Source organism: Triturus cristatus, chromosome 3_1, assembly GCF_964204655.1.
Source record: "Triturus cristatus chromosome 3_1, aTriCri1.1, whole genome shotgun sequence".
Lineage (NCBI taxonomy): Eukaryota > Metazoa > Chordata > Amphibia > Caudata > Salamandridae > Triturus > Triturus cristatus.
The window spans coordinates 370010744-370022814 of NC_140583.1; positions in this window are offsets into that span (position 1 = coordinate 370010744).

Below are 12071 nucleotides of genomic sequence, written 5' to 3' on the forward strand. Positions count from 1 at the left end.
CACAAATACCTACAACTAATATTCTAAATACAACACAAAAAATATTGTCATACAAAAATTAACAAAACAATTAATTAGTACATAGATTTAGTTTGGTTATTTCCCACCCAATAACACCATAAAACTCACAACCTGCACCTAAAAAACACATTTTACACTATTAACTGCTTGCATGCTCATGACGAGCCCAGCTCGTCATGAGGCACAGTGGAGCTGTGCTCATGACGAGCTGGGCTCATCATAACGGTCACGGCCCGCCCACGCACGATTGATTCCCCGCCTGTGCGGGAGAATCAATCAGTGGGCGGGGTCGTGACGAGCTCAGCTCGTCATGAGCACAGCTCCACTGTGCCTCATGACGAGCTAGGCTCGTCACGAGCACCGTGGCGCCGCGCACCCCCCCGCGCCGTGGGGGAATTACCCCCGCGGCAAAGGGGTTAATATAAATATTCAACAACAATTAATTTTCATTAATTAAATATTCAGTATTAATTAAATATAATCAATGTACTTCCCACAATATACCCACACAAAAAGTATTATTAATCTTAATAAAATTACTAGCTGCTTAAAATGTATTTACTTCCTTCCCACCTCCTGCCCCTACAAAACCCAGAACTCACATCTAAAATGTAAAAAACAAATATTAGCAGAATTAACATAATTAATTATCAATTGAACAAATATTATTAATTAAAAACCAAATTATAATTCATTCAAATTAATTAATTTCCCATCCTTTACCCCTATTATCCCCACAACCTGCACCTAAAATTGAACTTAACTTTAAAAACATTAGGTACACAATTAAAATTAATTTACAATTAAATAACTAGTAGTATTTAACAACTAATTGATAATTAAGTAAAATTAATTTACTCCCCACCCTTTACCCCTATAAACCAAATCCCACACCCTGAAAAAATGTAAACAATTATCATAATTATCAATTCATTCATTAATATTAATTATCAACTAATTATTAAGTAACAATAAATTAATTTCCACCCTTTGCCCCTATTAACCCCGCAACCCGCACATAAACAAATTACACAATTACAATAATGAATTATCAATTAATTAATTAATATTAATTAACAACAAATTATTAATTAATTAAAAATAAATTACTTCCCACCTTTTACCCATATAAACCCCACAACCCGCTACATTAAATTAATTGTAATAACTACCAGAAATTGAACACACATATTAAAAAACATAAACAAACCTGTACAAAACAATTACATGAAATACATTTAAAATATACACTAAAATACATAACACTTATTTATCTATTTATTTTTTGAGTTTTATATAGCGCTGGCTAGACCTGAAGGCATCAGAGCGCTTTACATAAGGAAAAAGCGAGTTGCAAGTTACAAAATTTCACATTTCACATTAATTACAGAATGATTGCAAAGTCAAGACAGGAGTTATTAGCGAAAACAAAAGTCAAAACCCAAAAAGATCAGGAGAACTGGAAGGTCACAGGTGGGAGACAAAAGCGGGGATAAAAACGACAAGACATATGTCCGAAAGCCGGCAGGGTAGGTGACGGCCATAGCGGAGTGCCGGAGCCCATCTCCTCTATAGCTGTCGGTGCAGCTTCACCGGGAATCGGCCATGTGGTTCGAGTTCTACCGGATATAGAATGAAGATCATGAAGTGACCAAAAAGTCTTGAGTCCAGAAACGGGGGTGGAGATGATGAGGATGGTATGGTATTAAAGGGTATGTAGCTTGGTTGCCATCTTACGGTAGCTTTACTCCTGCATGTTGCTCATCTACTGTACGGCGGGCGCCAAGTCTGGGTCAGGCATGTCTCATCTTGGGCACCATGTTAAAGTCAGGCAGGGCTTAGCTAGATGTCTGCGCTGTCATCTAAGCCCCCCACGCCCCTACAATTTGATTGAACAAGAATTTGTCCCACAGGCTGATCTCTACCTTGCAGGGGGGCCGTTTGCAATGGCAGTCTGAGGTCCCCCCAGGCCATGGTCACAAGGACGGACAGATTCAGGTCAGTCCGACCGCCAACTTGAGGTCAGGCAGTGCTCAGGGCACCCACGAGGGTCATCGCTCCTGGAATCCGCTGCTGTCATTCTGACCATGGGCTGCCGGTTGCCTTTTGTAATTAAAGGCATGCGGCGGGGTGGCTGGTCGGGTCCATGGCCTGCTTCATCTCGAGGGGGGCAGGGGAGAGGAAGCAACGTACAGGTTGCTGCTCCCCCGCTAGTCCGGCACCCCAGCCCCGCCTCCTCACTACCGCCCGCACACTCACTGGGTCTGCCGATCTCCAGTCGTACCCCGCTCACCAGTGAGCAACTGGATCATGTCTGCCTGCTCGTCTTGTTCAGGGTACTCCAGTCGCCATCTTGCTTCCAGTCCGACATTTTAAATCGACATTTTAAAGAAATATAATTTAGCAAATGATAATAATGACTTCTATATTTTTAAAATCGATATTACTTACCTTCAAATCGATATGCTTGACAATAATATTCTTGCACTCGATATTTCCATTTCACGACATTTCGAACTCAATATTAATGTACTTCGAATTTTTTCACCTCGATATTCTGTCTAATTACCCTAGAAAAATATACTTTGGAAGAGAGGATGCATTCCATGTAAAAAAATAAAATAGTGCAAAAGAACAATTGCACTTCGAACAATAGCTGCTAGTGTTCCGTTGTTCGCGTTGTTCCTTGGCATTCACAATACATTTTTCCACGAATAACGCTTTTGCTGTAAACTTTTACTATGACCGGGGCATAATTATGTTATGTGGCAAAAGAGCATAATTTTGAGAATTTTCCTTAACAAGAATAATGTGAAAAAAGTATGTTCGATTTTGCTGGTGTAATGAAAATTTTGCTGGGGCCTAATGCATACACAAATCAATCCTTTATAGGCCTCAGAAACAGACAGTTTTAGCTGTTTGTTGGCAAGACACACTGTTTCCAATACATTATGGAGCTTGAGTTTTGGGTCAGCCCCTTGCTCATGGCTTTGTTGTCCATCTCAGGTCCATGCTTCTGAATCAGTGGCTTTCATCCCTATTCTCGTGCTCGTCTGGACCAGGAGCATTTCGTTCTTACTGCATGGATGATACCCCCTTCCACTGCTGATGTCAGACCTCGCTTTGAAGTGTAAGGGAAAGACTAGTTTCTCTCCCTCTCACTCCTTGTTCTTCGTCTTTGCCTTTTCATCCCCACCCTTTCCAGTCGCACGTCCTCTTGCTTCCAACTCTCTTTTGTTTTTTAACATTTTAGCTGGCCAGGCCATCGGGGGGTGGTCATGGTGTGGCTGCTTGGAGGCAGAGCAGGCATCTTCAAGTAGGTTCTATTTTATTTCAACATATCTCATTTAAAAATGGATATCATGGATACACACACGTTCACATCTTTGAACGGGAGACGGGATTTTGGCAATCTGGAACAGCAAAACCTATTCTTCAAAGCCATTACGTTTCATAACTGATACCTTTTGTCTTTGCCAACAGTTGATTTTTTGTCTTCAAAGTTAACATGTATGTTGTCCTTCAGACAGGTCTTGTAATCTGGCAGCACTGTTCACGGACGCCACTTTCTCATGGGCGCAACATGGGTGGTTATTCTTTGCATCCAACATGAGCCACTGCCCGTCAGAAAAGTCAGAGCATTCAATATTTTCAATGAGTGAGTTATGGAGTTAACACAAACACTGCCTGCCTTGTGCTGCAACTGGGTTGTCTGGTATAACCTGGCACACTTCCTTCCCAGTCGTAAACATTTTCGATTCATGTTGTGGTTGACTTCTGTCATTCTTTTGTATCCTTCTCATTTCATCATTGAACCCTTACACGTGCGATTTCATTTTCAGTCGTCTATGTGCCCGTCCGCTCTGCTAGGTCTCAATGATAGAGAAAATCCTGGGTCCCCTCTTGCAGTGGACATGCAGGCGTAGGCTGGAAGACTGGGAAAGGTGTTGAGAGAGATTGCTGCATATATGCCAAGTATCTCCATATCATGTGCAACACCTAATGTTAGGCCCAGGGCCAAAGTCCTAAAAAAGAAGTGGGGGGACTAACCAAGTCAGACATTATGCAGGTGACATCACGGTGCGCGATATCACGGTGCATGGCATTGCACGGGACATCACAAGAATTGGTATCACAACCTATGACTTTTCAGGAAGTGACATCACGAGAATCGGCATCACAATCTATGACTTTTCAGGAAGTCATATCACAAGAATAGACATCAGATCTTAAGACCTCACACATGTTTAGTAGGTCTATCATGAGTACATTTAAGCACATCATGAGTATACATTCAAACACAAACTAACTCCACCACCAGCCTACTCCACCAGGCTCATGTTAGACTTGGCATTCTTGGCATGTTTTCCCCTGACTTTTTGCCTCCGCCTCCTGTATTTTTGATGCTGTGCTGGATTTCGATTTTTACTTGCTTAGATGCTTCCGACACTTTGCCACTGCTGATCAGTGTCAAAGTGCAAGTGCTCCCTGTGTAAATTGTTATCATGATTGGTTGTCCATGATTTGGATATTTGATGTACTGGTAAGTCCCTAGTAAAGTGCACTGCGCTTGCCACAGCCTGTAAACTCAAACGCTACTAGTGTGCTTGTAGCACTGGTTGTGCCACCCACACTAGTAGGCTTTTCAAATGTGACTCAGACCTGTATCTGCAGTGTCTGCACGCACAGTTTTTAACTGCCATTTCGATTTGTAAAGTGCACCCTTATTGCCATGCCTGTACCTTCCCTTTCTTTACATGCAAAGCACCCCTAAGTTAGGCCCAAAGTACCCCCATGGGCAGGGTGCAATGTAAGTAAAAGGTAGGACCTGTGCTGGAGTGCTGTACATGTCCTGATAGTGAAATACTGCCAATTTGTTTTTCACTATTGAAAGGCTATCTATGTATAGGATAACATGGGAGTTACTTTATAACATCTTACAAATATAAATTTCCATTGGGACAAGATGGAGAAATGGAGTTGAGGCTCTCTGAATTCAGAATTTAATAACATATCTTTTTAGGGAGATGTTTTTTAAATTGTGTGTTTGAAAATGCCACTTTTAGGAAATAACATACCAAGGGTTTGGGCCCATGCCCGACTAGATTGGGTCACTAATAATTCTGAACACAAACAGAATCGAGCTGTAATTTTCAACCCTCTTCTTTTTAGAATCAAGGACCAGAAAACTGATTCATCTTGGCCCATGATTCACATATCTTTCATTAACATTTCAGCATTTATGGTAGATTTTCAACATTTCATGAAAAGGGACCATATAAACATTTTCCAAATACATGATTTACCCCACATCCCTAGACAAGGCTGCTCGGAAGAGAACCGTGACACAAATGAAAAAAATCAATATGCATGAAACCCTAATCGTGAATGTGCTTTAAAGGAACATATTAGTGCATTAATGAAGGCCAGTCAATAAATGTTGACATTGAACAGAGGTGACCATCACTGTCATTTTCTCTATCGTGAACCTCTATTTGCTAATTTCTCTTGGGGGTATCCAAAGCTGATTGGTTATAGTGGAATCAGTGAAAGTTCATTGGGGAGTGCCTTGAAATTGCATCATCTGGCCTGTAGGCAATCTCAATGAACTTTCACTGATACCACCGTAACCAATCTGCTTTTGAGCCCCTAAGACACATTAGCAAATACAGGGTCACCTTAGAGAGAATAAGAGTGATGGTCACGTCTGTTCAATGTCAAAATGTATTGACTGGCATTCTTTAAAGCGCTAATATGTTCCTTTAAAGCACATTCACAATTAGTGTTTCATGGATATTGATTTCTTTATTTGTGTCACAGTACCGTTCCGAGCAGCCTTGTCTATGAAGTTGACTTCAAGGGTCAGTAGGCTGAACTCCTGTGTTACTACAGGGATACAAGCTGCAAGAGGCCTTTTTCCTGAAGTGCCCAGGTGACCGGGAACTGGACTGAACCATGCTGATGGCCTCCGAAGACCTAGGAACTTTGAAGTGACAAAGAGGAGCTGCTCCAGAAATTCTGAAAAGTTGGGACTTAGAAACGTTTTGTACGTCCAAGACCTCTGAAGTGTGAGCAAGACATCATGGAAAGGTGTCCAATCCATTGCAAGTTTCTGAGACTAGAGGCTGATGCAAAGGCCTCAAATCACAGCAGGCAACACATTTAAGGGCTTATGAAAGGACAGATGGAATTTTCTACAAAAACCTACATTTGTAGTGTGGTCTTCAGATTGGTGAACAAAACATTTTTGTCTTATAATCTGTGTGGAGTAGCTTACAGATATTTTCTTCTACATTTACATTTATTCTCAGACACAAGGATTCAATATTCAATTTACTTTGTAATTTTGTGTCATGACGTTTCTGTAGCTGAGTGTTCTAACTCTGAATCCAACACTACACCAAAAACTCATGTAATTTCAAATAAACCACTTTATATTTTTGTGCCTCCGTGGCAAAAATATATAATATCGATATCAGAAAGTAGCAGTCTTGTAACAGATGTGTAGGATGGTGACCCATGGACCAGTGAAAAAAGATACAGGCAGGTTCAATAAGAGTAGCATTTGCTCACTTTGGGCCAAGTAACAAGGTAAACCTTAATGCAAGTCAATGTAAGAGCAGTGCTTATTAAACCAATGCTATACCAGCACAGTAAGAAATAAAGACCTTTAATACCCACAACCAGTTAAACTAAAAATAAACTAAATATAACAAAACATTTAAGAAGGAAACTAGGACTACAAATTTAAACTAAGCTTTTGGGTTCACAGGTTATAACAAATGGAAACAATATATTAATTAAACATTCCATAGTACAGCAAAACAAAATTATGAAAAATGAATGCAAAATCAAAAAATAGGAAAAACTTTACATAACAAATCAAAAGGCAAAACTAGATAAAAAATAAAAGGTGATAAAATTAATGAAACTTTAAAAATAAATACTTCCCTAAAGTTGACAGAGACATATCCACCTCTGTATCCAACTTGGAAGCACTCACGGACTGACACAAGTTGAGGTGTTGTTTCAGTTAAGGATTTTACCATCTTATAGAAAAATAAGATACTCAAAACTCTAGCCCAGGATTGTCCAGGAGGCTCTTTTTGACCAGGAGCCTTTATTTCATTTGGGTTCCTCAAATCAGGGCCAGCCTGGCATGAGGTTGCATTAAACATAAACGTTGTGCTGCAAGAGTTAAGGGATTTTATAAATTCTCCAGGTCACCCAAAGACATCTAGTTTTAAGCTTTTCAAGCTGTTTTAGTCAAATTTTATCTCCGTTTGTAGCAACTCTGGTGGCCTCATGTTTTGTTTTTCTGCCAGTATGGATATGGGGAGTTCAGATTTGGGTTTCAAAATTGGTAATATGTTTTTTCTTTACCACATTGTGGATAATCTTCAGAGCAGGTCTTAATTGACACTCTCCTTTTACAGGAAATGCTATAGTGTGATTTCACAAGTTAGTTTATCCTCCCAAGATGACATACCTTCTATGTGATAGGTATGGTCCTCCTCCTGATGCTTGCGTGACATGCTGTGCCGCACCTCTGTGCTTGTGCCTGTCCACTGGACAGATCCACAAACACCCCAAACGCAGCCTATAGCCGGCTTCCTGTGGTGTCCGATGCACTGTCCAATATGCCCACCAACCTGGTGCTTTGATCCTCGTTGGCACCCCCAGGAGCCTACTTCCCCTCATTTTTGTTACTTTGGCTAGCCTCGGCTAGCCACTTGAGATTGTTTCTACCTGTCTCCTTGTGCCATTGTCAATGCTGGCAGGAACCGGCAGGAGCTCCGATCAGTTTGCTGTAACACGCTATTGAGGGCGGAAAGGGCCGGTCAACAAAGGTCATGGACAGCCAGATATTCAGGGAGATGTCCAAGGTGAATTAGTTGCAGCAGGGGAGATTGCACCACAGCATCTAAAGGGTGCATACTTGGAGTTCGAGTTCAGTGGCTGGCAGGAAAACAACTGTAAGGGGTGGTGGCAGCAGTGCTGTAGCACAGCTTTAGTCACTGCGAGCACGAGGTAAGTGAAATTATTGTAAACATTTTTATGTGTTTTTTAAAGATGTCAGGAACCTATTGCGACCTCTGTTTTAAGGCTGCCATGAGATGCCTCCCCAAAAGAAAAAAGGCATCAATCCCCTAGTGACTGCAAAAAGTAAATAAAACACTGGGCTGACAGCTAATACACCAGAAATTAGAAACTTTATAGGCTCTGAGATCGTTTTGCCCTCATGTCGAGATGACAACCCACGTTGGAGTTGAATGCTCTCCCGCACTAGGAAATATGCAATCCTCAACAAAAATCCTGGCACTTTCGATGAAGGACTTTGTGAGAAAGCAATTCAGGTCCGTTGTGAAACAGTATTCCGTAAAAATGGGACAAGCGGCCTCCCCTTTAGGAGGTACCCTGGAGTTATTAGATGCCCAGGAAAAGGAGGCGCTGGACTTGATTGAAAATACTGAAGTCATACACCCCGACTTTCCTCCTCTCCCTGTCTGTTCTACCCTTCTGAACTGAGCTTTGCGACCTCTGAAGAGGGATTGGGGGTAGCAGGAGGTTCAAGGGGGAATAAAAGCAATAGGGAATACCCGTTAATGGACAGCCCAGGAGAGTGTTGGCTGCTATGTCTGATCTGGCTTGTGTGTTACCCCATGGAGGGGACTAAGGAACAATGGCCAGGTCAGCAGCAAATATTGACTCCTTATTGGCTGGTCCTTCTCTGATACCTTTCACATACAATGCACTATGCCCACAGCGGTACCTTGGGTCTACCTTAGGGGTGACTCATGTAACAATAGGGAATGTTAGGGCCTGACAAGTGGGTGCACTTGCGAGGTCGATATGGCAGTAGAAACTATGCGCAGACACTGCAGTCACTGGTCTGAGAACCCTTTGAAAGGCTGCTTGTGTGGGTGGCACAATCAGTGCTGAAGGCCCACTAGCAGCATTTGGCTTACAGGCCCTGGGCACACACAGTGCACAGTACTAGGGGTTTAGTAGTAAGTCAAATAAGCTAATCATGGAAACACCAATCCATAAACACAATTTACACGGAGAGTATGTGCACTTTAGCACTGACCAGCAGTGCTAAAGGGCCCAGAGTCATAAAACCAACAAAAACAGGTCAGAAAAAGGAGGCCAAAAAGCAAAAGGTCTGGGGATAAACCCGCTGAAAAAGCCAGGTCGAACAGGCAAGGTGCTCTTTGGAGCCTGCTAATGGAAGAGAGAGTTACAACTGCAAAACAAGCATTGGCATAGCCAATAGGTCTCGCTTTTGGGGCCTTATAAGTGTTTAGCCATGCAACAGTTGATGTTGTTGCACTAAGGATATTGTGCTGGATAACTATACACTTATAAGGTCCCAAAAGCGAGACCTTACGGCTATGCCAATGCTTGTTAATTCTTGGTGCATGATGGTAGAGCGTGAGTGCCAGGCAGAAGCAACATTAAAGCTCGGCTTCTTTTTGGGCTCATGGATCCAAGATGACCTCGAACAGAGCCAGGCCTCTGGCTTCAGCTTTAAGTGGCTCCCACAACTCTAGTACCAGGGGGTGTGAGACAACGGAGTGCACGCAAACATGTTGCCGACAGAGGGAGCGGCACAGAGACCTTCATTTGTTGCAAGCACTGAGGCTGTCATTAGCACAAGGTACCAGAAGCTGGCAGCAGCAGGGGCACCAGAGCTTGATAGCAGTAGAAAGAAGAGTATGTCAATCAGATGGATGAGTGTCAGCAAGAGGGAGGAGAGGCTGTCAGTAAGAGGGGGGGAGGAAACTATTATCCAGAGGGAGAAGAGGTAATCAGCAGGATGGAGGCGAGGCTGTCAGCAGGAGGGAGAAGAGGTTGTCAGCAGGAGGAGGAAGAGGTTTTCAGCAGGAGGGGGGAATGGTTTTCAGCAGGAGGGGGGAATGGTTGTCAGCAGGAGGGGGAGAGGTTGTCAGCAGGTGGGGGGAGAGGCTGTCAGCAGGAGGGGGAAAGATTGTCATCAGGAGGGGGGAGATGTTTTCAGCAGGAGGGGGAGAGGTTGTCAGCAGGAGGGGGGAGAGGTTGTCAGCAGGAGGGGGTAAAGGTTGTCAGCGGGAGGGGGTAGAGGTTGTCAGCAGGAGGGGGCAGGCTGTTAGAGATAGGGAGTCAGGCTGTCAGTAGGAAAGGTTGGCAGCAGGAGGGAAGAGAGACCATGAGCCAGAGGGAGAAGATGCTTTTCAGAAGGAGAGAGGAGAGGCTGTCAGTGACTGGAGTCAGCCTCTCAACAGAAGGGAGGAGAGGCTGTGAGTCAGCGGGGGGGAAGAGTCGAGGGAGAAGTCTGTCAGTCAGATAAAAGAGACACTGTCAACAGGAGGAAGTAGAGTCTGCGAGACAATAAAAGAGTTGCTACCACCACAAATCGGGAGAGGCTGTAGTCCAGAGGATGGAAAGGCCATCAGCAGGAGGGAGAAAAGGCCATCAACAGGAGGGAGAAAAGACCGTCAGCAGGAGGGAGAAAAGACCGCCAGCAGGAGGGAGGAGAGGCTGTCAGCACGAGGGAGGAACGGTCATCAATAAGAGGGAGAAACAGCTGTAAGTGATAGGGGTGAGTTTCTAAGCAGGAGAAAAAAGATGCTGTCAGTGATAGTAGTGAGATTCTCGACAGGAGAGGCTGTGAGTCAGCAGGTGGAGAGTCGGGCAGTAGGAAAAAGAATATGTCAGATAGAAGATTCACGGTCAGCAGGAGGAAAGAGAGGCTGAGAGTCAGCGGGAGGGAGGCGAGGCTGTCAGTGGAAGGGTGGTGCTGTCAGTGGAAGGGTGGTGCTGTCAGTGGAAGGGTGGTGCTGTCAGTGGAAGGGCGGTCCTGTCAGCGGGAGGGAGAAGAGGCTGTCAGTGAAAGTGTGGTGCTGTCAGTGGAAGTGTGGTGCTGTCAGCGGGAGGGAGAAGAGGCTCTCAGTGAAAGTGAGGTGCCATCAGTGGAAGTGTGGTGCTGTCAGTGGAAGTGTGGTGCTGTCAGCGGGAGGGAGAAGAGGCTCTCAGTGGATGTGTGGTGCTTCAGTGGAAGTGTGGTGCTGTCAGTGGAAGTGTGGTGCTGTCAGTGGAAGGGCGGTCCTGTCAGCGGGATGGAGAAGAGGCTGCCAGTGAAAGCGTGGTGCGGTCAGTGGAAGTGAGGTGCTGTCAGTGGAAGGGCGGTCTTGTCCGCAGGAGGGAACCAAAGGCTATAAGTCAGCGGGAGAAGATGCTCTCAGCAGGAGGGATGAGAAGTTTTCAGTGATAGGGGTGAGCCTCCCAGCAGGAGATGCTGGCAGGAGGAGGGAGGAGAGGATGTCAGTGATAAGGGCGAACCTCTCAGCGGGAAAAAAAAAGGGGCGGGAAAACACATGACAGGGTGGCAGGTAAAGGGGGTTTGGTGACTGCACAAACGGGGAAGCAGGTATGAGAAGCACAGTGACTGGAGACACAAGAGGGGATAAGTTAGAAGTGGTCGAATATGCGGACAGAATCGTGTCTCACCAGCTCGTCTCCAGCTTGCTGTCCACTAATCTCTCCATCACACCCAGTCGCAAGAAGCCAGCCGGTTCGCCTGCAGTCTCCTGGGCAGAGAGTGAACCACTCTCCTGTGCCCCACTGAGCCCGTGACGCAGCCGGACTTAAACCCAGGCGGTCAGTGGCTCTGGCTCCCTCTAACTCTGGACAGCTGACCTGGTATAACTCCCAGCACCCAGGCCGGCTGGCAGTGTTGTGCTACGGTAGCCCGGAAGGACCAGGCCACGCACACCCTGTCCTCCACGAAAGCCCGAGTGATGCCATCTTACGAGGGGAACAGAGGTGAAGAACCCTGAAGATAACAGGTTAGAAAAGAATAACAAGAACAGCAGCTAAAGACCATGGAGTGACACAAGATTTATTGCAACTCCCGCTTTATCTGCTGAATCCACAGTTAAACCAGCGACGTCGCAGGTGCAGGTAGTCTGTAACAAGCGACTAATGTTAACACAAGCACAAGCTCACGCGGCAGCATGGGGAGAGAGGAGGGGCCCTGCGTGATTCACTTGCGGGAGCGAGCGGCTGGC